Genomic DNA, 26,312 nt, shown 5'->3' on the forward strand with positions numbered 1-26,312 from the left:
TTTTTCATTTCATTTTTTGTTTGGTTTTTTTTTTTTTTTTTTTTTGGTATTCACTGCGTGAGTTGTTTGTCTGTTTTGGAAACTAAACCTTCGCAAGTTTCTTCATTTGCAAATATTTTCCCCCATTCTGAGGGTTGTCTTTTCATCTTGTTTCTGGTTTTCTTTGCTGTGAAAAAGGTTTTAAGTTTAACTAGGTGCCATTTGTCTGTTTTCATTTTTATTGTCATTACTCTAGGAGGTGGATCAAAAAAGATCTTACCGCAATTTATGTCAAGGAGTATTCTACCTATGTTTTCCTCTAAGAGTTTTATAGTGTCCAACCTTACAGTTAAGTCTTTAAACCATTTTGAATGTATTTTTGTGTATGGTCTTAAGGAGCATTCTAATTTCATTCTTCTACATTTAGTTGTCCAGTTTTCCCAGCACCACTCATTGAAGAGAGTGCTTTTCTCTGTTGTATGTTCTTGCCTCCTTTGTTAGGGATCAGGTGACCATGGGTGCATGAGTTTATCTCTGGGCATTCTATTCTGGACCACTGAGCTCCATTTCTGATTTCTGCCAGAACCATGCTGCCTTGGTTACTACAGATCTGTACTACAGTCTGAAGTTGGGGAGCCTCATGCCTCTAGCTCCATTTTTCTTTTTCAAGATTCTTTGGCTATTGGGGGTGTTTTGTATTTTCTTACAAATTGTCAAAATTTTTGTTCTAAGTCTGTGAAAAACACCATTGGCAATTTGATAAGGATTCCATTGAACCTGTAGATTGCTTTGGGTAGTATAATCATTTTGACAATACTGATTCTACCCATCCAATAACATGGTATATCTCTCCATCTGTTTGGGTCATCTTTGATTTCTTTCATCAGTATTTTATAGGTTTATGAGTGTAGGTCTTTTGCCTCCTTGTTCTTGTTGTTATTCAGTCGCCAAGTCATATCCAATTCTTTGCGACTGCATGGACTGCAGTACCTTCCTATCCCTCATGAACTCCAGGAGTTTACCCAAGTTCATGCCCACTGAATCCGTGATGCCATCAAACTATCTCATTCTCTGTCACCTCTTCTCCTTCTGCCTTCAGTCTTTCCCAGTATGAGGGTCTTCTCCAACAAGTCAGCTCTTTGCATCAGGTAGCCAAAGTATTGGAGCTCCAGCTTCAGAATCAGTCCCTCCAATGAGTATTCAGGGTTGATTTCCCTTAGGATTGACTGGTTTAAACTCCTTACTGTCCAAAGGACTCTCAAGAGTCTTCTCCAGCACCACAGTTTGAAAGCATCAATTCTTCGGTGCTCAGCCTGCTAGTGATACTGGTTCAATTCTCACATCTGCACATGACTACTGGAAAAACCATAGCTTTAACTATACCGACCTTCATTGGCAAAGTGCTGTCTTCGCTTTTTAATATGCTAAGTTTGTTATAGCTTTCCATCCAAGAAGCAAGTGTCTTTTAATTTCATGGATACAGTCACCATCTGCAGTGATTTAGGAGCCCCCAAAATAAATCTGTCACTGTTTCCACTTTTTCCCCATCTATATACCATGAAGTAATGAGACTGGATGTCATGATCTTAGCTTTTTGAATGTTGTTTTAAACCAGCTTTTTCACTCTCCTCCTTCACCCTCATCAAGAGGCTCTTTAGTTCCTCTTCACTTTGCCATTGGGGTGGTATCATCTGCCTATCCGAGGTTGTTGATATGTCTCCCGGCAATCTTGATTCCAGCTTAGAACTGGAATCCAGCCCAGCATTTCACATGATGTACTCTGCATATAAAGTAAATAAACAGGGTGACAATATATAGTCTTATCATACTCCTTTCCCAGCTTTGAACCAGTCACTTGTTTCATGTCTGGGTCTAACTGTTGCTTCTCGACTCCACACACAGGTTTCTAGGGGTCAGGTAAGGTGGTATGCATGAAGGGGACAAACCTCTTAGATCAGAGTAATTTGGGCAAATAAAAGTCTAGAAGCCCTGTCACATACAGAATACTTGAAAGGATGTAGATAAAATAAAATACAGTAGTGTCACATAACGGAGAAGGCAATGGCACCCCACTCCAGTCCTCTTGCCTGGAAAACCCCATGGACGGAGGAGCCTGGTGGGCTGCAGTCCACGGGGTCGCGAAGAGTCGGACACGACTGAGCAACTTCACTTTCACTTTTCAGTTTCATGCATTGGAGAAGGAAATGGCAATCCACTCCAGTGTTCTTGCCTGGAGAATCCCAGGGACGGGAGCCTGGTGGGCTGCCGTCTATGGGGTCGCACAGAGTCAGACACGACTGAAGCTATGCAGCAGTAGCAGCAGTGTCACATAAAAATCACTTTCAAATATTTGAAGGGCTGCCATATCCGTCCAACAAAGTCCAATAAAATACACTTATTTCATATGGCTTGAAAAATGCAGAACTAAAACTAGCAAGTAGGCGTACAAGGGAGAAGATCATAAGTCATTAAGAAATCAGAGTAATTCAAAAAGTAATGAGTTGCCTTGTGATACATATTAAGCTCCCTTTACTGAAAATGCCCAAGCAAAGGATGCAAGGAATGGTACAAACTACACAGGATATTTCTAAACATGGAGGGAGGTTAGTTATATGATTTCTGAGGTCCCATCCAATTATATGATGCTAAGATTCTGTTTGATATAATCACAAAATAAGGAATGTATTTCCCATCCCAGCCTGCTTCTCTAGAACCCTCCTCCTCTGTTTTCAACACTTCTTTGTTCTTTTTCTCAGCATGTGGACAAACTCTTTCTAGCTGAATGACTATTAAAAGTAATGAATTTAATTAAAAATAAATGATTTCCTGATTGTTTGCTTAATTTAAAAATATACTATTTCCTGATTAAGTTTACTTAACTAAAGCTCTTTTCTCTTAGAAAATACCTTAACCTCATAGTTGAATCTAATTTTCCTCACAGTTAGTCTTAGTCCTAGTGAAACAGTTATTAGTCACCTTGCTCTTTACAAAACACAACAAAACATAAGTTATATATATACATAGTTTTGTGCTATTAATATAAATAAATATATATACAGAATTTTGTGCTAATATCAGATGTGAACTTGTACTATGTTCTAGTGAAAATAAATAGCAATATTAACTTTGCAAATACTTAAAAGTTTCACATTTTCTTAGGGAAAGTTTGATTGCTGTTTAATTATAGCAAACAGAACCAAGTATTAAATCCACTGGCTCCATAAATCAAGACTCCCCTCAGGTAACATGCTTTTTCAAGCCAAACAATCAGCAACAGTCCCTCACTTCTGACAGTCATTTAACCAGGAACTGACTCACCCCATAAATATATTTCAGAGTGCCAACCAATGAACAAATAAATGTGCAGCTACAGATGAGGTCAGCCCACTTATGTCTGGGAAAGTACACCAAACTCTGAACTTCATGCTTTCTCGAAAACCAAAAGATAAATTTACTAGGTTCCTCGTGTCCAAACTCTACTTGTCCCTCAGATCTGCTTCTAGGTAAGTCAGTCTCAACAATAATCTGAATTTGACTGGTTACACTGAGGTCTCGCTGCTTCTATAATTTCTAATCAAGTATGTCTTCATATAAAATCATTAGATCTCAGTCTTTGTGTAAAGGAATTAGAAATACTCATTTACAGGTGCACATTTTGGTAAATAATTATACCAGGGCCTTTGTATAAGGTCATTAGACATTTTATCTGAAAGGTATGTGGTGTGTGTATCCTCAGTTGCTCAGTTGTGTCTGACTCTTTGTGATCCCATGAACTTGTAGCCTGCCAAGGCTTCTCTGTCCATGGAATTTACTATTAAGTAATCAGACATAGGTCTTGCATAAGTTCATTAGACTCTTTTTTTTGGGGGGGGGGGAGGCATACCTTTTGATAACTGTATTTTCTATGAAACTACTATTCTCCTGCTTCTCACTTTGCTTTTGCTTTTGTTTATCAATATTATCAAGTTTATTTTACATGTTTTTGCTTTGTACTGAAATGCCTTGTTTCTGATATACAAGTAAAGAAGTGTTCCATATGGAATGGCCCAATAAGTCACCATCAATCCAAGCTGATCCTTGGGGACAATAGTTGGAACTCCATTAGACTAGTGGCCAATTGAGGAAAAGGTAAATGATCAAACATGGCTTTGGGTTCCCTTCAAAACTTTCATGGGAGCACTCTTTGTTCACCAAGGTGTGAAAGAAGGTCATTTTTTACTTTGATAAAGGGCAAAAATTTTGAGTTTAGAATAACAATAGTCAGCATGGTACTTTTGACATATCAAAATCAATAAATTAATTCATTTTAGAGGAACACCTAAATAAATCAGTACATTTAAGAGGAACTCTGGGAATTTAAAGAGTAAGTAGTTTGCTTTGATTAGTATGCTGGGGACAAAAAAACAAAATTCCAATCCAGCATGGTCTCTTTCAAAGACTCTAATATTTTCTGAAAGCAACCTTATTTCATTTCTCTCTCTTTCACTCACCTTTCCCTGACCTTCTATAGGAGCCCTTTTTTGAGTTTTATTTGAAAAAGAAACAATTACATTGTAAATTTGCTAAACCAGAAGGCAGTCTTAAAGAACTTAAATTTAAAATCCTGGTCTGGAGCCATATTAAGAGTTAAAATTAAGGATTTTCCTAAATCTTAGCAAGGCATATAAAAATTTTTTACATAACTTAGGATTTTATTGGGTACTTGTTGTTCTGGACTAGATCTTTACCAACTAGTTCAGTAAATTGTTAATCCTTCAGCTGGAGAAAAATATTTAAAAATAGCAGGGTTAAGAAAGGAAAAATTTAAATAACTCAACTGTGTAAAATGAAAAAAGAAAGTGCCTTAAGAAGGCAAGAGAAAAGTAGAAAATATGGCACAAAAGAAAATTCCAAAAGCCTTTCTTTTAAAGATATAGTGGACAAAAATTAAAAATAATAAACTGAAAATGAAAACAGACTTCAGGAAATTTTCAAAGAGCATTCTGGAGTAGACCCAACAGTTGGAATAAAAGGAGACTTGTCTTTTTCATAGTTTTTTTTTTTTAATGAGATCAAATATGAATTAGGAAATTTAATGAGAAAAAAAAAACTGAAATCCAAACCTGGCAGTTTAGAAAATACCCAGTATGTGACCAGACAGTTTCAGAGAGCCTTAGAATGTAAGTAAGCTAGAAATCAATAGAACTTAATGGTTCTCCAGATAAAACAACTGGCTCCCGAAAGAAAAATAAGATTAAAAAGTCCTCCATCCTTTAAGAATTGGGAGCCTGTAGATAATGATACATGTAGATATTGAAGGAGTAGAAGGATCTTCAGAAGAACCAATGTTCCTTTTTGGCTAAGAAACAGACGACTATCCAAAATCTGCCCAGTGACGCTACTACAAGAGAGACATTAGAACCCAACAATTCTAGTCCTTCCTAACTGATGTCCCCAAGTCACAGAGAGATCAGAGTGCAACAACCCTTCTCAATTATACTCCTCACCAGGGCAGTTCAGGTCACAACCAGTTTCCAACCCACTGCCTGGCAATAGGCAGGTGTTCATTAAATATTTGTTGGATAGAGAATATATACACGGATGAAGAAAGTAAATTTTTATGGACACATTTCTGCCTGTGCCTTAGTCCGAAAGAATGAAAACCTCTGAACTGGGATACGCCTCTCCGTCTAGCTGGCGGGAATCAGGCTGGAATCACTGCCCCCGCTCCTGGAGTCCCCAGGCCCTGGGCACCCTGTCTGCCCTCTGCCGTCCACGCCGCACTTCCTCTGATGTGGTCACCACAGTGGTCTGTGAGTCATTTCGATGATTCCTAAGGAGCTGATAATTAAGAAACACGTAGGCACACGGCCTCTCAGAGTACATTCGACGGCTGGTCTCTCATGGTGGGAAAGGAAAATCTGCCCAAACCCAGTTCTTGTTTTGATGCTTTCCCTTGAGGCAAAGTCAGAAATCTGAGAGACAGAGCTCGCTATGGGTGGGCCAGGGGTTCTGGCTGGCGTGCCTCTGGCATGTTTAGAGCTAGCAATAGTAACGGACAGGTCTCCAGGGCAACCACTGCCAGGACCACTTCCAAGCATTCCCACCATGGGCGGCCGAGGGGGTCCTCTGTCCGTTGGGGAGCCCAGATGCCCAATGCCCAGGACTGGCCCTTCTGGCTCACCAGAAGGCTTGATTCCCGGCGCCTCCTGGCTGCAAGCTCAGTCCTAGCATAAGGGCCTTCTTCCTTGGCCCGTGTTTCACCTTCTGGTATCAGGTGGCAGACTAGCTGGTTCCAGTCCAGATTCAGGTCTTCTGACTCCTCCCAGAAACCAACCAACTTCTGAGCAGGAAATCCTGCCCCTCCCCAAAGAGTGGGAAACCGCAGAGGAAGAAAGAGATGAAGCAGAAGGGAAGGCAGAGGAGGAGGGAGAGGGAGAAAAAGAAGCAAAAGGAAAAACGAGATCAATAAAAAGAAGCCAAATTTGGTTGAAACCCCAAGGTAAGACTTTTTTTTAAATCACAATAATATACAATAGCATCACCATTTGTGTCAGGGCCTAGTCCATAGTAGGTCCTCAAAAAACTGCTGTTGAAATAATGCATCTATTTGGGATAAACCGGAGGGCTGGGCTGAAAGAGACTTCAATGTCAAATGCAGGTCAAAAACAGATAACAAAAAAACCCTAAAGAAATGCCCGATGAGCTTTGCAATGTGCAGGAGGGAAGATGTGATAAAACACAGATGGAACCGGATGTCTGTTACTGGCACTGAGTACATTCTGATCATTTCGGGACAGAAAGTTAAGTTGGAACGGAAAGTTGCAAAAATAGTTTTTAAAATGTTTGCATGCTCTGTTGAAATCATACAAAGATTGCAGGTTGTGTTTTTATAAACTGGCTTTAAAGCAATGACAGAGCACACACACTCAGCTGTATCTTGGGAATTGCTAACAGTGCTGATATCTGCTTTTTGCGTCCAGTTGTCAGCTAGTTTAATACTTTTAATATTGAGATCCAGAGCTTTGAAGAAGGCATGTTTTATCTCAAGGAGCCTTGTTCAAAGGACTAAGGGAGGCCTAAAGTGATCAATCAAAATTCTTTCTGTGCTGTTTATCTATTCCTTACTCCCAGTCCAACCTGCTGCTCGGGATACTGACCTTCTGAGCCTTAAAAGCATCTGATCAGACAGAATTCAAACGCCCTGGTTTCAGGTCCATTAGAGAAAACCTAACAGGAGCAGGAAATAGAATTCCCCACCCTCCACACCCCCATTTACCCAAATCCTCCCTTGCCATCAACAGACAGTACCATCCAGAAGGTTCCAGTCGGTTGAGGGGATTAAAAACTGCTAAACCTGTGCTTTGGAAAGTGCTTATAGACGATGCTGGTATGTTTCCACAACAGTTGGCTTTGAAGAGTCCTGCTCCCCCAAATTTTCCAACAGAGCTCACCAGTTCAAGGAGACACACTTGATTTTTTTTTCTTTTAGTGCCAGTATTTTTCTTCGGGTTCTGTGTGAGTAAATCACAGTCAGAAGCTGAAAGAGGGGCGGGAGAAGTGAGGAAAGATGGAAGAATCTCACTTCTGCTTGCTTGCCAAAATTTGAAAGGAACTGCCTTTCCCTCTTATGTATGATATGAAAATAAAATCCAAAAATCCTTGCTCTTTCTTGATACTAATTTCAGTAGAGCTAAAAAGCTCCATGCATCCAGTTTCTGAGCTGGAACAAATCTTAAAGGTAATCTAATTTAATTCCTCTTGTTTGCCAGGTGAGGGAACTAAAGCCAAGACAGGGGCAGGGCCTTCTCCAAGGTCACATATATGTCAGTGGAGGAGAGGGAGACTAGAACTCAATTAGCTTGGCTCCACCCAGGAGCCTTGCAAGAAACTTTACACAGAAGTGCCCCAAACATCCAAGAACTTATAAACACGGCATCTTCTGATTAAATAAAATAAAATATTATGTTAAAAGATGCTTAAGTAATCCTTATCTGGCAGAAACAGAGAGAGGGAAAAGATTTTAATAGTTAAAGCTAATAGTTAAGCTTTTCTAGAATCTGTTTTACAACTGTTAGGAAACTGGAGCGAGTAGAAGGGTTGAAGGCAGGTTTGTCATGAAAGAGCTAGAATACTTTACAATCCTACTATTGAGCCAGCATTTTACATATCTTATCTCTTTATATAATCACATGGTATCCTCCTTTTATTAATATAAATAATTTCTTTTAATTTGCTCAAATTCACAGAGAGAAGAAGAAATTATGGTTTTTGCAGCTTTCACTACTAGTCTCAGCATCACGCTAATGTGAACATTTATAGTTCAGTGACTCAGGCCTCTCCCCAACATGGACCCCTGCTCCAGCCACTTCTATCTACTTGAGGTCGCTCTGACATCTCAAGCTATCTCCAGACTCCTTACCTAAACACAGACAGTCCCCTCTACTGGGTACAGCCTTCCCCCAATTTCTTCATCTCCATAACTTGTACTCATTCTTCAAAACTTAGCCCCAGGATCACTTCCTCCCAGAAAGCTTTCCCACTGCCTTGGCCTGACTTGGCTACCCTACTCTGTTCCCTGTTAGCACCCTATGCACATTGTTATTACACAGCTGTGAGCTTAGATTTACCACTGTACTACAGTGGCGCTATTATTATGATGCTGTGAGCTGTGACTTACTTGCCTGCCCTCCTTACACTTAACTACCATCTCCTTGAAGGAAGACACCAGATATTGCTCAGCTTGTACATTCCTGGCACCAACCACATTGGACATTTACTAGTGCTCAATATATATCTGGGGAAAATGGATGAGTGAACAAATGAAAGATTCCCCCTTCTTTTCTTCCATTCAAATGACTTAATAAAAAGTCTCCCTCCCACAGTCTTGATTTCTGGGTATCTTGGGAGGAACAGAAGATGGCAGAACTATAGGCTTCTCAAAAAAGCCTGTCAGGCTACTCAAAAGAGCTTCCTAGGGTTAAACATTCCAGTGGAACAAACATTTATTTCTCCTCCCTTACAAAGTACACCGATCACAGTAGAATAATGTACATGCTACAAGGGGCAAGGACAAAAGAGAACCAGCATGGACACAACTGATGAGAAATGTCAACACCCTTTCAGAGGATGGAAAGTGGATAGATGAGGGATAAGTGACTTAGCCAACTGGAGACTATTGAAGCCCAACAGCCTCTGGTAGGAGGGCAATGAGAAGCCACAGAGCCCAGAAGAATCTCAGGGATCAGGGCACCAGGAACCTCGATGCAGAGGAAGAGACGGGCCCTCCAAGAGGAAGGAAAGTTTATTTTCTGGGAAAATTGGCTAAAGAGTTGCCAGGCTCGGGGACATCAGACACAGCAAAAGGTGGGCTCAGGCATAGAGCTGGAAACAGAGGATGAGAGGAAGCCTCCACACTGAAAGATGAGATTGCCCAGCCCCTTATCCTGACTTAGCTCCCAAAACACACACAGTCCAACTTATACACCTCTTCGTTCTTACTCCAGCCCACTGTAGGCAGAGGAATGAAGCATTCCTCCTTGGAGAAACTATACAACCAAAGGGAAAAAAGATTATACATACTGATATTTGAGGGTCAGAACAAATTACTAACAATAGCCCTTGACAATACTGATATCCCCTCAGAGATAAAAGAAGGCAGTGCGTCCATCAATGAAGATCAAACAGTTAGCGTTTTGTTTTTTGTTTTTTTAAAAAAAAAAAAAGTAGTCACAAACAGACAGGAGCTTTGTAAAATAAAAATATAACTGGAAATTTAAAAATTAAAATGAAACACTGGAAGATAAAACTGACAAAATCTCCCAGAAAGTAGGACAGAAAGGTTAAGAGATGAAAATTAGGACAAAAACAATAAGAAATTTACAAGATCCAATTCATCCAGAAGCTCTGACATCTTCTAATAAGAAATCCAAAAAGAAAACACAGAGAAGATGGAGGGGAATATATTAACCAGAAAGATAATTTCTCCAAAATTTCCCGTAATGAAAGATTTGAATTTCCATATTGAAAGGACCCAGTGGGTGTTCAACACAATGAACCAAAACAAAACACAAAACTGTCTCCTCAAAGCACATAATTAGGAATGTTAGAACACCAGGGGGGAGAAAAGGATCCCGAAAGTTCTAGAGAGAAGAAGAACAGCTCACGAAGCCAGATCAGGAGTCCAAACAGAAACTGAACTCCTCAGTATCCACCTGGGAGCTAGAAACTGAAAGGCAACACAGCAACGTCTTCCAGTTTCGGAGGAAAATAATACCCAATTTATAAATCCTTCCTCAGCCAAACAATGAATCAGGAAGAAGGTAAAGTAAGGATGCTGGCAGAGCCGACATCCTGGCCTGTACGTGACCAGGGTCTGGTGGATCAGAGCCCATGCAAAAGTCTTCGATGTGAAACAGCGCCCCACACTCAGGCCCCTCTTATTCATGAGGAAGCAAGCCAAGGAGAGCTGGGGTGGCCAGGCGGATGCTAAAGGGAGGTCCCAGTTACCAGCCTATCAAGCTCCTAGTCTGGATTGGAACAGGAAGACCCGGGGCTCCAAAACGAATGTCTCCAAGGGAAAAAAATATATAGATTATCCAATTAATATGACCAATTTATTTGAGCTGTATTGCTTTTACCAGAGGATTTGGAGAACATGACAACGAGTAAGCAAACAAACAAAAACGAGATGATTATTAACTCCCGGGGGTGGGGGGGGAGTAGAAGAAAACAAAGAAATGCAATCAGAGTACATCAAATTGTTGAGCTGCAAAAAATCAGTCATAATAATATGAACACTGACTAATGATTTAATTAAAATTGTGACTTAATAGCATTAGGAACCTAGCTGGAAGGGAATGAGTATCTGTGTGTGTTGTAAAATAAAATGGCAAGTCCTAATATTCCTTAGTGGGAAATCAATAGATAATTTCTAACATTACAAAATCAAGAATGGCAGTAAATGTTTTAAAATATGGAGTTAATCAGAGGAAAGAAATAAGATTTTTAAATGTGGTTGCCCTTGAAAGGGACCTGGGCATGGGGAAGGGAGAAACAAGGGTTGCTGTTAGCATTATAAGACTTTAGACATCATGTGACTTTGTAAACACTGTTCGTGTATTATATTAATGAACACAAAAATTACTTGGAAAGAAGGGAGAGAGGGGAGAAAAGGAAGGAAAGAAAGAAAGAAAGGAAATGACTCAGTCACAACAGCATTCATGGATTACATTCTATTACCACTCAACATGTTGATGGCTGGAGCCATTAAATTCAGTCTCAAACAAGCTCTGCTTGAAGTATTTACCTTACTATCCAGAGGAGTTTGCCAGTTTGTCTAAAGGCTACTTCAGAATCACCTGGGCACTTTGCAAAAATACAGACGCCTGGGTCCCACCCTTGATGGCTCCCATTCAGCATGCCTTGGTGGGGCCTGGGAATCTGCTCTTAGCTCCCCCAGATGATTCAAATGCACAGCAAGTTTTAGGAATCACTGGACTAAAGCAGAAACTGTGAGCGCGTTGGAGTGGGGGGTAATGTGATTTTTGTGTGTGTAACTGTTTCTGTGCTTATGTTGGTGTATTGGGAGTCCGTCTTCTTCCTCCCTCCTTTCCTCTTTCAATCTTCTCTTATCTTAACCCATAAACCCCTCTGGACTGCGGGAAACACGAGAGAGACCTCATTCCTGAGATTTTAAACCCCAGGAGTCTGTGCTTCCCAGGCGGCACAGTGGTAAAGAATCCACCTGCCAGTGCAGGAGACTCGGGTTCGATACCTGAAGGGGGCAGATGACTTGTAGTAGGAAATGGCAACCCCTGCAGTGTTCTTGCCTGGGCAATCCCATGTTCAGAGGAGCCTGGGCGACGGTCCATGGGGTCAGCACGCAGATCCGCGTGCAGTCCGTGCTTTCTCTCCCAGCCCTGGGGCTCCCTCTGCTGACAGAAACCTGTCAAAACGTCCTAAACCTAGACACTCCCCTCCGTGGCTATAAGGAACCTAGACCCTCCCCTCCGTTGCTATAAGGAACCTAGACCCTCTCCCTCCGTTGCTATAAGGAACCTAGACACTCCCCTCCGTTGCTATAAGGAACCTAGACACTCTCCCTCCGTTGCTATAAGGAACCTAGACACTCCCCTCCGTTGCTATAAGGAACCTAGACCCTCTCCCTCCGTTGCTATAAGGAACCTAGACACTCCCCTCCGTTGCTATAAGGAACCTAGACCCTCTCCCTCCGTTGCTATAAGGAACCTAGACACTCCCCTCCATTGCTATAAGGAACCTAGACCCTCTCCCTCCGTTGCTATAAGGAACCTAGACACTCCCCTCCGTTGCTATAAGGAACCTAGGCCCTCTCCCTCCGTTGCTATAAGGAAGGCCCTCTTCCCAGGCTGTTTCCAAGCCCTCAAAATTCATGAACCTCCCATCAGACAGAAAAGGAAAAATCCAACCAACCTGGGAAAGACACCTCCTGCCTTACAGGTGTGACTGTACACAGACCAGGAACAGTGCAGGGGGAGGCAGAAATGAGAATAAAAGTTAAATATTTTGTGGCCAAACGTGACGGAAAGGAGACCTTATGGGATTCAACTTCCCACCTTCTTCCTCTCCTACCCTCCAACAGAGATGGACAGATGGAGAAGTCAGATCCATCTGCCTCTCAAAAATAAAAAATCGAAGGAAGGAAACACATTAGGCTAAAAAGCTCGCTGAATTTAGAAGGAGACCGCAAGAGTTCGATATCCACACTCACCTTACTTCCTTGAGTCTCCACGTGCCCAGTCATGGGACCCTATAAATCTTGCCACTCCAGCGATTCTCTAGCCAGGGACTCTGTTGGATCTTTCCCACAAGCTGAAAACACGCTCACCCCAGTACTGTGTCTGGGACAGAGAAAATACTCAAAAACATTTGAATGAAACCTTAGCTCATTGCTGTCCTAAAGATCAGAGCCCTCCTTCAGATCTGCACATCCCCCAACCCAAGCTCCTCAAAAGCCCCTCTCCCCCACACTCACACTAAACTTGTTCTTTCCTCAAATACATCCCTCCTTAACCCATAGTGCTCCAGCCTCAGTGCCTTCAGAACCCTGACAGGCCTCCCGTTCAGTTCAGTCGCTCAGTTGTATCCGACTCTTTGCGACCCCATGGACTGCAGCACACCAGGCCTCCCTGTCCATCACCAACTCCTGGAGCTTACTCAACTCATGTCCATCGAGTCAGGGATACCATCCAACCATCTCATCCCCTGCCATCCCCTTCTCCTCCTGCCCTCAATCTTTCCCAGCATCAGAGTCTTTTCAAATGAGTCAGTTCTTTGCATCAGGTGGCCAAAGTATTGTAGTTTCAGCTTCAGCATCAGTCCTCCCAATGAATATTCAGGACTGATTTCCTTTAGGATGGACTGGTTGGATTTTCTTTCAGTCCAAGGGACTTTCAAGAGTCTTCTCCAACACCACAGTTCAAAAGCATCGATTCTTCAGCGCTCAGCTTTCTTTATGGTCCAACTCTCACATCCATACATGACTACTGGAAAAACCATAGGTTTGACTAGACAGACCTTTGTTGGCAAAGTAATGTCTTTGCTTTTTAATATGCAGTCTAGGTTGGTCAGAAATTCCTATATCCAGACCCAATGTATTTTTGTCACTTCTCATCCTCCTTGACCCCTCAGAAGCTTCCAAGCTATGAACCTCTGGCACCTCATGGAGACCGCCCCCTGCCCAGCCCAGCCCACCTCCCTGTTGCCTCAGGTCCCCTGCTCCCTGCTTCTCTTTGCCCCTTTCTACCTGTTCTCCTCTCCTGTAGCATCCCACTGTACCCTTCGCCCTCTAGATGGAGTGTCATCTACTATGGTTTTAACTTTAGTTTATATGATTTCATTCTCCCAAAGCAATATATCTAGCCTAGACGTTTCTCTTGACCTTCAAATCCCTAACAAGCATCTTCATCTGTATGTATGAGTCAGTTTCCATTAAACTCAGAAAATGCCTTCTAGCATCTAACATGTACACGCGCTGTGCTAAGCATGGTAGATACAGTGGCCTCTCAGACCTGCGTGTAACGGGAGAAAAAGACAAATGAGCGACTGTGACTACATAGTACTGGCAGTTGTGATAAGAGAAAGCCAGTGTGTGGGGAACACCTTACGTGTCCAAGAGAGGGTGACTTTGAGGGGGAGAAGACCCTGAAGGGTAAGAAGGAACAGGGGTAGGCGTGGTGAGACGCTCCTGGGAAAGGATTTCAAAGCTTCTAAAGAACTTGCAAAGCTAACGAGTTTGAACTTTAAAAATAAGGAGCCACTGAAGCAGAACTGGTTGCATTAAAGCCCACGGGGCACTTCTACAGTTTTGGCAACAGTCAGGTCTTCATTTGGATGGTAGGCCAATAGACCTTTGCTTTATTATTGCCCCATAAGTTATTTATGGCTTCTTCTATTCTTTTGTGCATATCAAATGCTTCACAAGCTTTTTTTTTTTTTTAATATATCAATGGATTGGAGAAGGTGGGGTAGGCAGAGAGAAGAGTGAGGAGGCTGCTAAAGCAGAACGTAGCAGTGACCCAAGTTAGGAGAGTCATACTGAGGGTGAAGATGGGGAAATGGTTGTAGAGATATCTAGGAGATAGAATCGACTGGGCTTGGTGAGAAATGGAATGTGGGGTGATGGAGAGGGAGGAGTAGAGAAGGATTTCCAAGGCTCTGAAGCATTAACTGGGGGGACGGTGAAGCCCTTGACTGAAACACATCACACAGTCACTAGAGAACAGTTTGGCAGTTTCTTTGAAAGTTAAATATAAATTTACCACATAACCCAGCAATGCCACACAAAGACTTTGACGCCAGTGTTCCTAGGAGCACTATTCATCATGGCCAAAGAGTGGAAATTCTAAATGTCTGTGAATCAGTGAATGGATAAACAAAATGCAGTATATCCACACAATGGGAAAATGACTCAGCAATAAAAAGGAACAAAGTACAGATACATGCTATGAGAAGGATGCCAGGATGAGCCTCAAAACCATAAGTCAAAGAAGTCAGGCACAGAAGATCACATATCATCTGATTCCACTAATACGAGAGACAGAAACTAGATTACTGTTCCTGTAGGGGGAGAGGGACAGGAAGTAATTGTAAATGGGCAAGAGGAATCTTTGGGGGGTGATGGAAATGTTTTATCATTTGATGATGGATTGTTTTGATAGTTTCCCAACTCTGCAAATTTGTTTAAAAAAAAAAAAAAAAAAAAAAAACATTGAATTGTACACTTACCATGAGATACTTTTCTGGTCTATAAATGGTACTTCCCAAAAGCTGTTTTAAAAAAAAAAATCAGGTCAGTTTGGGCATGCTGAGCTTGAGGTGTTTAGGAGACAGGTTGAGTAAACAGGTGGTTATGAGACCTGAAGCTTAGCATACAAGGCCGTACAGGAGAGAGAGACTTCTAATACACATCAACTTAAAGAAAGCAACTGGAATGACAAGAATGAGGGGAAATGCCCAGAGAAGACAGAAAGAGAAGGACAGAATGAGGACAGAAGCAAGACCAAACCCAACATTCAAGGGATCCAGACCTCCAAAAAGCGCCTCCCGGTGGAGGAAGCAGGCAGGGAGGAAGGAAGAAAGCCCAGAGAATACACACGGACAGAATCCAAGGGGAGAAGAGGCTTGGGAGCAGGGGTAAAGCTCCGAAGCTGCAAGCCGCCAGGGGACACAGCCAGACCCAGCACCCCAATGGCACCAGGAGAGGGAAGTGTTGATGGAGGCAGTGAGGCTGGACTGATGAGCCCGAGGTGGGCAGGTGGACCAGAACGTTCAGCCTGAGGCTGGGAAGGATGAAAAGGCCAGTGAACAGGAAGGGTTCTGGGATGCAACCAGGGTGCAGAGGCTTCACGTCTGGAAGTAAGTGCCAAAACCACCAATTCCAGTGGTTCGGGTGGATGGCCTTCAGGGGTGTGGTTCCTGCCCGCTTCTCCGGACGTACTTCTCCCCATGTAACCCCACCCCTTGCAATTCAGTGACACTGCCCAGTTTTCCAAACACTCCGTTCTCCTCCACAGCGCCTTCTCTTTTCTCACACAGCTCCCTCTGCATCCCATTTCATTGACTGCCATGTCTGTCTCCTTCTAACCTTGGAAAGCATTTTGCTTTTTCACAGGTCACAGGACCTGCTCTGTGGAACGCCCTGAATAAATATTAGTAGATTAAACCACTCAGCCTCCACGCAGCATGTATCCCTTCCTCCTTTGCTACTGGCCCCGTTGGGGGCTGTCTGCAGCTGGGCAGCTGGGTCCCCCTGAGATGAAGGTACCTAAGGTGTTCTAGCCTCCACTCTCGGTATCTACTACGATCAAGGATACTTTGTCCATAATGTAAGGTATAATCTCCCAATGTCCCCAAAGTTCTGGCCACTTCCAGGACTGCCAGGAAAAAGCACAGAACACCCAGTTAAATCTGACTTTCAGATAAACCATGAATAATGTTTTAGCATAAGTATAATCCATGGAATAGCTGGAGATTATACAGATCCTAAAATAGGATGTGTTGCCTATCTAGCAATTCAAATTTGACTGGCTGGCCTGACTTTCTGTTTGCTAAATGTGGCAACCCTACTTCTCCCCAGAGGGAAGTGGCCTCCCTCTAACACTGTGGTCACTGGCACCCTAAGAAACCCACCTGGCAGAGGGTCCTATGCCCACCTGAAAACCGGGCTTAACAACGAAGAGAAAACATTGGGGTCCGAAGCCATGTGGCAGCTTTGCTGGTCGGTCCTCTCCACTGTGTGGGCCTCTGAGCCTTAGTGCTGCCCATGTCTCACCAAACTTTCTGGGGAGTGATTTTTACAGTTACTCTGTGAGGCTACTGAGAGTTCCAGGGCAAGTTCACATGCCGTGGGCCAGGGGAAAACTTTAAACTGCAAGTGAGACTTGTTTAGAATTGTCTCTGCCCTGCCCCCCCCGAGGGGAGGGAATTAAGCCAAACTCTGGGCCTCATCAGGGTTCCTGTTCTTTCTCAAGAGGCTCTCAGCTCTCCTAGGCAAACAGACATCAGTTACTCTGCCTCGCCAGTCCCCCTGCCACCCCACGACGTGTGACCAGCAGGGTCAGGACACCACATGCAGGGCAGGTTATCCCATCTCTAGTTCATTTGCCTGCATCTGAGCTTCCACTAGTTGGGAAATACGAGTAAACCTGTCTGTTAGGAATAGTGTCCTTCAGAGGGCTGACAAACAGAGCTCTCCCTCTTGTTAGGCAGACTGGAGAGGGAGAGGAAGCGGATTGGGGGTGGGGAGGGCAGGAAGTCCATGTTATTAGACAAAATGATGTAAAATGATAGTTGTGCCGACAAAAAAATAATCAGCTGGCCTAAGAAAGAAAAGGAAAATTTTATTTGAGCCAAATTTGAGGATTATAAGCTGGGAAGCGCATCTCGGAAAGCTCTGAGAATTGTTCCACCTGTTAGAATTCAAGGCACAGTTATGTAAGTTTTCTGAGAGACAGGCATTATATTGATGAACAATGAATGATGCAGTATTGACAGTTTACGTAAGCCACATCTAAGCGCCATGAAAAAATGTTATCTTTAAGGAACTGTCCTACTAACGCTGGGAGACTACGGTTCTTTGTGGCTAAGCAGGTATGTCTGTCGATGGGGGCGTTTTGGTCGATGCACAATGCAGATACACAATGCCTAGTGGGAGGAAAGAGGAGGCCAAAGGATGGAGAAGATTTTTTTGTTTAAATTTTTCTCATCTTGCCATGAAAGATTAATTTCATTTCTTAGCTGCTTCCCTGGCTAGGAACAGATTTTGGCAGCCATGGCACAGACTTGCTGTGCTAAGTCGCTTCAGTCGTGTCCAGCTCTTGCAACCCCATGGACTGGAGCCTGCCAGGCTCCTCTGTCCATGGGATTTCTCAGGCAAGCATACTGGAGTGGGGTTGCCATTCCTGATGGCACAGACCGAGCAGTTCTTAACAACAACAACAACAAAATCAGACCTGAGGAACCAGATCAGGGTGGGGAAGAGGATGGGAGGACCGAGGAAGGGGAGAAGTTTATGCATCCTACAAGATTATGCTAAGATCCTTTCCTGTCTCAAGCTCTTGGTGCCATTTTCCCAGGGAAGGCAGAACCTCCAAACAGAGAGGGTTCACCCACCTTTTACTCCGAGGTCTGCCCACTCACGGTTCCATTGGAAGGATGAGTTTTCAGAGGGAAGAGACTGCTTCCTTAACAAAGCTGCCAAACAGTTCCAAAGGGCACTCCATCCACGGCTGCCTCAGAAATGACAGGTGCTCCATTTGTGATCTTCACATTATACCAAATGCTCAGGAATTGCCCTGTGGCTGCTCCTGACCTCTTTTCCCCTCCATGTTTTTCTTGACCTCATTCATTTAGATGGGGGTAATCAAGTCAGAGAATTCCTGGCTGGGCTCAGCCATGCACCTTCAGCTGAAAGCGACTCATTCTACGTGGGTTTTTGACCATGCGCGGGTCATGCCGAGGGCATTTCACTGAAAGCCTGCTCTAAAATGTACATGGTCAATGCCTTACAAAGGAGGAGCAGCGTGAAGGAATGAACAGTTCAGGTTCGTTGCTATGGCAGTGAAAGAAACTTTCTTGATTTGAAAATCTAGTCCAAACAAGTGCTAGGTGAAATATTCATATTTCCTTTTACCTTTTTTATTATTATTATTTGTTAGTTTTCAAACTGTTGAGCACCACAAAAGAGGATTATGGGGCAGGGGGTTGATCAGTTCTGGACAAAATGCTAAATCTCAGTGACATTCCTAGATTAAATCAGGCTCCAGAAAGATAGCAAGGTTCTCTTTGCTGCAGTGCCTTGCGAACACTAAAACAGCAAAATTTTGCTGAATGCCTATTTTGGAGCAAAGTTAGAAGGAGATGAAGAGAGACAAAAATGAAAAAGACATAGTCCATGGCCTCCAGGAGTTAACAAGCTAATGAGAGAACCAGCCGTGTAACTATAAACATACAGTGGATCCAAGTAATAGGATCATGTAATGGGATCCATGTGTGGTCCCCATGGGTCCCTGAGACCCTCTTGGAAGTTTGAAAGGTCAAAACTGTTTTCATAATCATATTAAAACCTTATTCTTCCTCTTTCCTTCTCTTTCCCAGTTGAGTTTCCCTAGCCTACAAGATGTGTAATAATACAAAGCTTAACACATGGATGCGTCTGTATTCTTGAGTTAAAACAAGAAATTCTCAGTTTCAATTTCTAATACATCTATATCAATAGATAAACCCACATATGTAAAAATTCTTTGAGAGCCTTGATGGTTTTTAAGATTGTTAAGAGGATCCTTAGAAGATGGAGCTAAGATGGCAGAATAGAAGGAAGCGGAGTCCGTGTCTCCTCACAACGGGGACACCTACTAGGCCCTGGGACCGTGGATACCTAAGGGGATGGGAGGGACCCCCATGTGAACTAGTGGGACGTGAGGGGGTGGGAGGAAAAGAAGTAGAGGTGGGATGGGACCGGGGCCTCTGAGGAGTGGCGGAGGGAGATGAGAAGGCCCCACAATTGGAGTGGCCTCCTGACGACAAGGGGCTCAGTGGGGGCAGGGAAGGGACCTTCGGGGGTGGGAGGAGCAGAAGGCAACTTGGCCAGCAATGTTCCCTGCCTCGCTGGGCCCCAAGGAGCCAACTGGGGTCCCAGCCTGAACCCCTGTTCTCCAAGGCGCTCTCCAGCGGTGCTGAGCCTAAACCCCATCCCCACCGCCCCAGGAGCTTTCCTAACAGCACTGGCCCTGAGCCCAGCCCTCACCCCACCTAAGACCCGCCCCCACCTAAGACCCGCCCCCACCTAAGACCCGCCCCTACCTAAGACCCGCCCCCACTCAAGACCCGCCCCCACTCAAGACCCGCCCCCACCTAAGACCCGCTCCCCCCAACCCCCACAGCCAAGGCCTTCTCCTTTGGGGTATTTTTATGTTTAATTTTTTATACCTGTCATGGTGGTGGTCATGTTGTTTCATCTTGTTTCATTTATATTTTTATTTTTCTCTAAAGAATGTATTTTTTTAATTTTTCTAATTTTATTTTTTCTTCTTTGTTATTGTTTTGTGTCTGTGTGTGTGCGTGTTTTTCTGCAATGCTGAGCAGCTTGCAGAATCTTGGTTCCCAGGCCAGGGACCAGGCCTGATCTCCTGTGGTGGGAGTGTCAAGTCCAAATTAGACTAACAGGGAATCTCAGACCCCAGGGAATATTCATCAGTGTGAGGTATCCCGGAAGTCCTCATCTCAACACCAAGACCTGGCTCTGTCCAACTGCATGCAAACTCCAGGGCTGGATGCCTCAGAGCAGACCACCCGTACAAGAGGAACACCCTGTCCCCCCCATCAAAAAAATGAGATGACAAAAATCTGTGTTACAGACAAAGGAACAAGGTAAAAACCTATAAAACCCAGTAAATGAAAAGGAAATAGGCAACATACCTGAAAAAGAATTTAGAGTCATGATAGTAAAGATGATTCAAATCTCAGAATGGAGGCACTGAGAAAATACGAGAAGTATTTAACAAGGACCTAGAAGATCTAAAGAACAAACAATGATGAATAACACAGTAACTGACATTTAAAAATACACTAAAAGTAATCAATAGCAAAATAACTGAAGCAGAAGAACAGATAAGTGAGCTGGAAATGAGAGGATGGAAAGATACTCCATGCAAATAGAAATCAAAAGAAAGCTGGAGTAGCAATACTCATATCAAATAAAATAGATTTCAAAAGAAAAACTGCTGCAAGAGATATGGAAAGACACTACATAATGATCAAGGCGTTCACCTGTTGACTTTTTTAACAAATGCATAATTTGAGAGTTGGGAGTCAAGTTTTATTTGGGGCAAAATGAGGACCATAACCCAGGAGACAGCACCTCAGATAGCTCTGAGAAACTGCTCCAAAAAATTAGGGTGAAAGGTGAGTATATATGTGATTTTGAGGAAAGGGGAGTGCATGCAATCTCGTGAAGGTCACTGCTAGTCACAAGAAGCAGATATCACCATGAAGAATTTCCATGCTTTTCTAGATAATGAGGAGATATGAGAATTGGAGTACCTGTTTCTGCTCCCCAACCTGAACTCTTTTCAGGAGGTGTTGAAAATCAGGTGTTCAGCTGAAGCATCTTGTATAGAGGTAGATGGCAAGTGCCAATTTGTAGTTGACACATCCAAGAAGAAATTAACAATTATAAATATTTAAGCACTCACATAGGAGCACCTCAATACATAAGGTGAATATTAACAGCTATAAAAGGGGAAATCGACACTAACACAGTAATAGTGGGCTAAAAGTGCACTTTAACACTGCACTTACACTAATGGACAGATCATCCAGACAGAAATAAATAAGGAAACCCAAGCTTTAAAGGACACAGTAGACCAGCCAGATTTAATTGACATTTATAAGACATTTCACCAGAAAGCAGAAGAATACACTTTCTTCTGAAGTGCACACAGAAAATTTTCCAGGATAGATCACATCTTGGATCACAAATCAAACTTTGGAAAATTTTTTTAAAATTGAAATAATAACAAGCATCTTTTCCAACCACAATGCTATTAGATTAGAAAGCAATCATGGTGGGGGGGTGGGGGGGGGGAAGTGTAAAAAAACACAGACATGTGGAAGCTAAACAGTGTACTGATGAATAATCAAGAGATCATTGAAGAACTCAAAAGGCGTTTTTAAAAATACACAGAAATAAATGACAACAAAAACACAAGGATCCAAAACCTATGAGACACGGCAGAAGCAGTCATAGCAGGGAAGTATATAGCAATTCAATCTCACCTCAAGAAACAAACAAAAAACTCTCAAATACACACTCTAACCTTACACATAAAGCAACTAGAAAAAGAAGAAAAAACAAAACCCAGAGTCAGTAGAAGAATTCATAAAGATCAGAGAGGAAATAAATGAGACAGAAATAAATAAAACAATAGCAAAGATCAATAAAACTAAAAGTTGGTTCTCTTAAGAAGATAAACAAAATTGATAAGCCTGAACCAGATCAAGGAAACAAGAGAGAGGACTCAAATCAGTAAAATTAGAAATGAAAAAGGAGAAATTACAACTGACACTAGAGAAATACAAGGGATCATAAGAGACTACAATAAGTACCCATATGACAATGAAATGGACAATCTGGAAAAAATGGGCAAATTCTTGGAAAGCTACAACTTTCAAAGACTGAACCAGGAAAAATTAGGAAATATAAACGAATCACAAGTAATGAAATTAAAACTGTAATTTAAAATCTTTCAACAAACAAAAGTCCAGGACCTGATGGTTTCTCAGGTGAATTCTATCAAACATTTAGAGGAGAGTAACACCTATACATCTCAACGCTTCCAAAAAATTCACTCCCAAACTGGTTCTACAAGGCCACTATCACTCTGATACTAAAACCAGGCAAAGATATCACTCAAAAAAAGTATAGATCAATATCACTGATGAATATAGATGCAAAATTCCTCAACAAAATATTAGCAATCCTAATCCAATAATACATTAGAAGAATCATACATCATGATCAAATGGAATTTATCCCATGGATGCAAAAATTTTTCAATATATTCAGATCAGTGTGATACACCATATTAACAAATTGAAGGCTAAAAACCTATGATCATCTCAATAGATGCAGAAAAACCTTTTGACAAAATTCAACACCCATTTATAATTTAAAAAAGAAAAAAATAAAAAGCTCTCCAGAAAGTAGGCATAGAGGGAAACTACTTCAACATAATAAAGATCATACATAACAAACCCACAGCAAACATCATTCTCAATGGTGAAAAACTGAAAGCATTTTCTCTAAGATCAGGAACAAGAAAACAATGACCACTCTCATCACTATTTCTCAACATAGTTTTAGAAGTCCTAGCCATGGTGATCAGAGAAGAAAAAGAATAAAAGTAATCCAAATTGGAAAAGAAGTAAAACTGTCACTGTTTGCAGATGGCATGATTCCATACATAGAAAAATCTTAAAGATGCCACCAAAAAACTACTAAAGCTAGTTAATGAATTTAGTAAAGTTGCAGGATACAAAATTAATGCACAGAAATCTCTTGCATTCTTATACACTAAAATAATGAAAGATCAGAAAGAGAAATTAAGGAAACAACCCCATTTACCATCTCAACAAAAAGAATAAAATACCTAGGAATTAACCCACCTAAAGAGGCAAAAGACCTGTACTCATAAAACTATAAAACACTGATGAAAGAAATCAAAGCTAACACAAACAGATGGGGAGATACACCAAGTTCTTGGCTGGGAAGAATCAGTATTGTCAAAATGACGATACTCCCCAAAGCAATCTACAGACTCAGTGCAATCTCTGTCAAATTACCAGTGGCATTTTTCACAGAATCACAGCAAAAAATCTTACAATTTATATGGAAATACAAAAGACCCCAAATTGCCCAAGCAACCTTGAGAAATAAAAATGAAGCTGGAGGCATCAGTATCCCCAACTTCAGACTATACTACAAAGCTACAGTAATCAAGACAGTATGGTACTGGCACAAAAACAGAAATATAGATCAATGGGACAGGATAGAAATCCCAGAGATAAACCCACACACCTCTGGTCACCTAATATAAGACAAAGGAAGCAAGAATATACAGTGGAGAAAAGATAGTCTCTTCATAAGTGGTGCTGGGAAAAGTGGACAACTAAATGTAAAAGAATGAAATTAGAATGCTCCTTAACACCATACACAAAAATAAACTCAAAACGGATTAAAGACCCAAATGTAAGGCTGGACATTATAAAACTCTTAGAGGAAACATGGGCAGAACACTGTTTGACACAAACCACAGCAAGATCTTTTTTAATCCATCTCCTAGAGTAATGAAAATAAAAACAAAAATAAACAAATAGGACCTAATTATATTGAAAAGCTTTTTCACAGTGAAGGAAACCATAAACAAGATGAAAAGACAACCCTCAGAATGGGAGAAAACATTTGCAAATGAATCAACAGATAAAGGATTAACCTCCAAAATACACAAACAACTCAAGCAGTTCAATATCAAAAAAATGAACAATCCAATCAAAAAATGGGGGGGGGGAGAGATCTAAATAGATATTTCTCCAAAGAAGACATACAGATGGCCAAGAGGCACATGAAAAGATGCTCAGTATTACTAATTACTAGAGAAATACAAATCAAAACTACAATGAGGTACCACCTCACACCAGTCAGAATGGCCACCATCAAAATTATGTACAAACAATAAATGCTGGAGAGGGTGTGAAGAAAAGGAACCCTCTTATACTATTGGTAGGAATGTAAACTGATATCGCCACTATGGAGAATGGTATGGAGGTTCCTTAAAAAACTAAAAATGCAACTACCATATGACCCAGCAATACCATTACTGGGCATATACCCTGAGAAAACCATAATTCAAAAAGACACATATACCCCAATGTTCATAGAAGCACTACTTACAATAGCCAGGATATGGAAACAATGTTAAGTGTCCATCCACAGAGGAATGGATAAAGAAGATGCATTATGTTGGACTATTACTCTATCATAAAAAGGAGCAAAACTGGTAGAGATGTGGATGGACATAGAGTCTGTCATACAGAGTGAAGTAAATCAGAGAAAGAAAAATAAATGTATATTAATGCATGTATGTGGAATCTAGAAAAATAGTACAGATGAACCTCGTTCCAGGGCAGGAACAGAGATGCAAGCACAGAGAATGTACATGTGCATGCAGAGGGAGAAGGGGAGGATGAGACGTGTTGGGAGATTAGGTGTGACATAAATACACTACCATGTGTAAAAGAGCTGGCCGGTGGGAGCTGGCGGTATAGACAGGGAGCTCAGCTCAGGGCTCTGTGATGACCTGAAAGGGTGCAGAGGAGGTGGTGGGAGGGAGGTCCAAGGGGGAGAGGAGGTATGTACACAGAGCTGATTCACTTCATTGTACAGCATCATCTAACAAAATATTGTAAAGCAACTGTACTCTGATTAAAAAAAAAGATCCTTAGACCAAAACTTTTAAAAACTGCTAAGATTTAAAGTCATCAACCATTATGTAGTGTCCTCATTTTCATCAGTGCATTTTACTGATGAGAAATTATTTCATCAGGGACTTTCCTGGCAGTCCAGAGGTTAAGATTCCACACTTCATTGGTTCCATCTTTGGTCGGGGAACTAAGATTCCACATGCCACGGGCTGTGACCAAGAAAAGAAATATGTATATGTATATATATGTGTTATACACACACATTGTGTGTGAGTGTATCTTATAGTTCTGACACTATGTAATGTAATTTTCCAGTTGAATTTTTAAAATATTTTTTCTATTTTGTTCTCCATGAACTATCTGACCCTCAACTGTTCTCAGATCTGTACTGTTTCCTGGAAAGCAGGTGTGGGCCTTTGTTGACAAATTATTTCATCTCCTCTGGGTCTTAAATTATTTTTCCTTGCTCTGAAGTGAAAATTCAGTGAGTGTTTCCAGATACTATACTTGGGGGTCATAATTCGATTTCTCTTAATCTTATGTGAATCCTTCACCCTCAACCTACATTCCTCCTTCAAAGCACTGGTACCCATCCTTACTGCCATATTAAATTCGTTTCCTTGGTTCCACTGGAAACTTGCAAAATTCTGGATTTTCTCTGTGATAGGGTAATGGGTAAGGTTTCGATAGTGGGTTTTAAATCGAAAAACTTAACAATTACAATATCCTAAATTCTTTGAGGATTGATCCTCGTGACAGACATGCCAACGTGGCTATTTCTATATTTCTGTGATAAATTCTAAATTACTAGGGGTTTCTCCCCCTAGTCCTTTGATTGTTAACTAGATCAATTTTTAACAGATCCATTTTTAACTGGATGTGAGCTTTTCAGGCTAGCTTTGCGTCAACGATGCTCATTCTTTTTTCTTCTACATCAGGTTCCCCTCTTCCTATTGTCCTCCCCACATTTTTTTTTTTTTTTGGAACTCTATAGTGTTTAAAAGACCTACTTTAATAGCTTAGTGCCTTTTTTTCCTTGACACTCATCATCTCTTCTTTATTTGCTGTGAAAGTAGTAAGTGCACATTCCATTGCACTTGCCTGAGAGTCTTGACGGGTCATGGGTTTCCCGCCATCTGGGTTCTAGCTGGCATGCATTCTCCTTTGATGTTGTAATATTGTTCATTGAACTTGAACGTGGGGTTTATAAGGCTTGTTTGCTTTTTTTCCCCCCTCCAAGATGTGCACCTTTTTTCCCCTTAAGCTTATTTTTCTGTTTTGTGCTGTTATTTTTAATTGCTTCCGACTGGGAGGTGGGGCTGAAAGTGAGATTT

General features: G+C 41.8%; 1 protein-coding gene across 1 annotated transcript in view; it reads right to left on the reverse strand.

The window, feature by feature from the left end:
- The window catches only part of LAMB3 (laminin subunit beta 3), a 126,833-nt gene that overhangs the window by 78,578 nt on the left and 21,943 nt on the right, over positions 1–26,312 (reverse strand). The gene's annotated exons all lie outside the window — the stretch shown is intronic.

This window comes from Odocoileus virginianus, chromosome 11 (assembly GCF_023699985.2).
Source record: "Odocoileus virginianus isolate 20LAN1187 ecotype Illinois chromosome 11, Ovbor_1.2, whole genome shotgun sequence".
Lineage (NCBI taxonomy): Eukaryota > Metazoa > Chordata > Mammalia > Artiodactyla > Cervidae > Odocoileus > Odocoileus virginianus.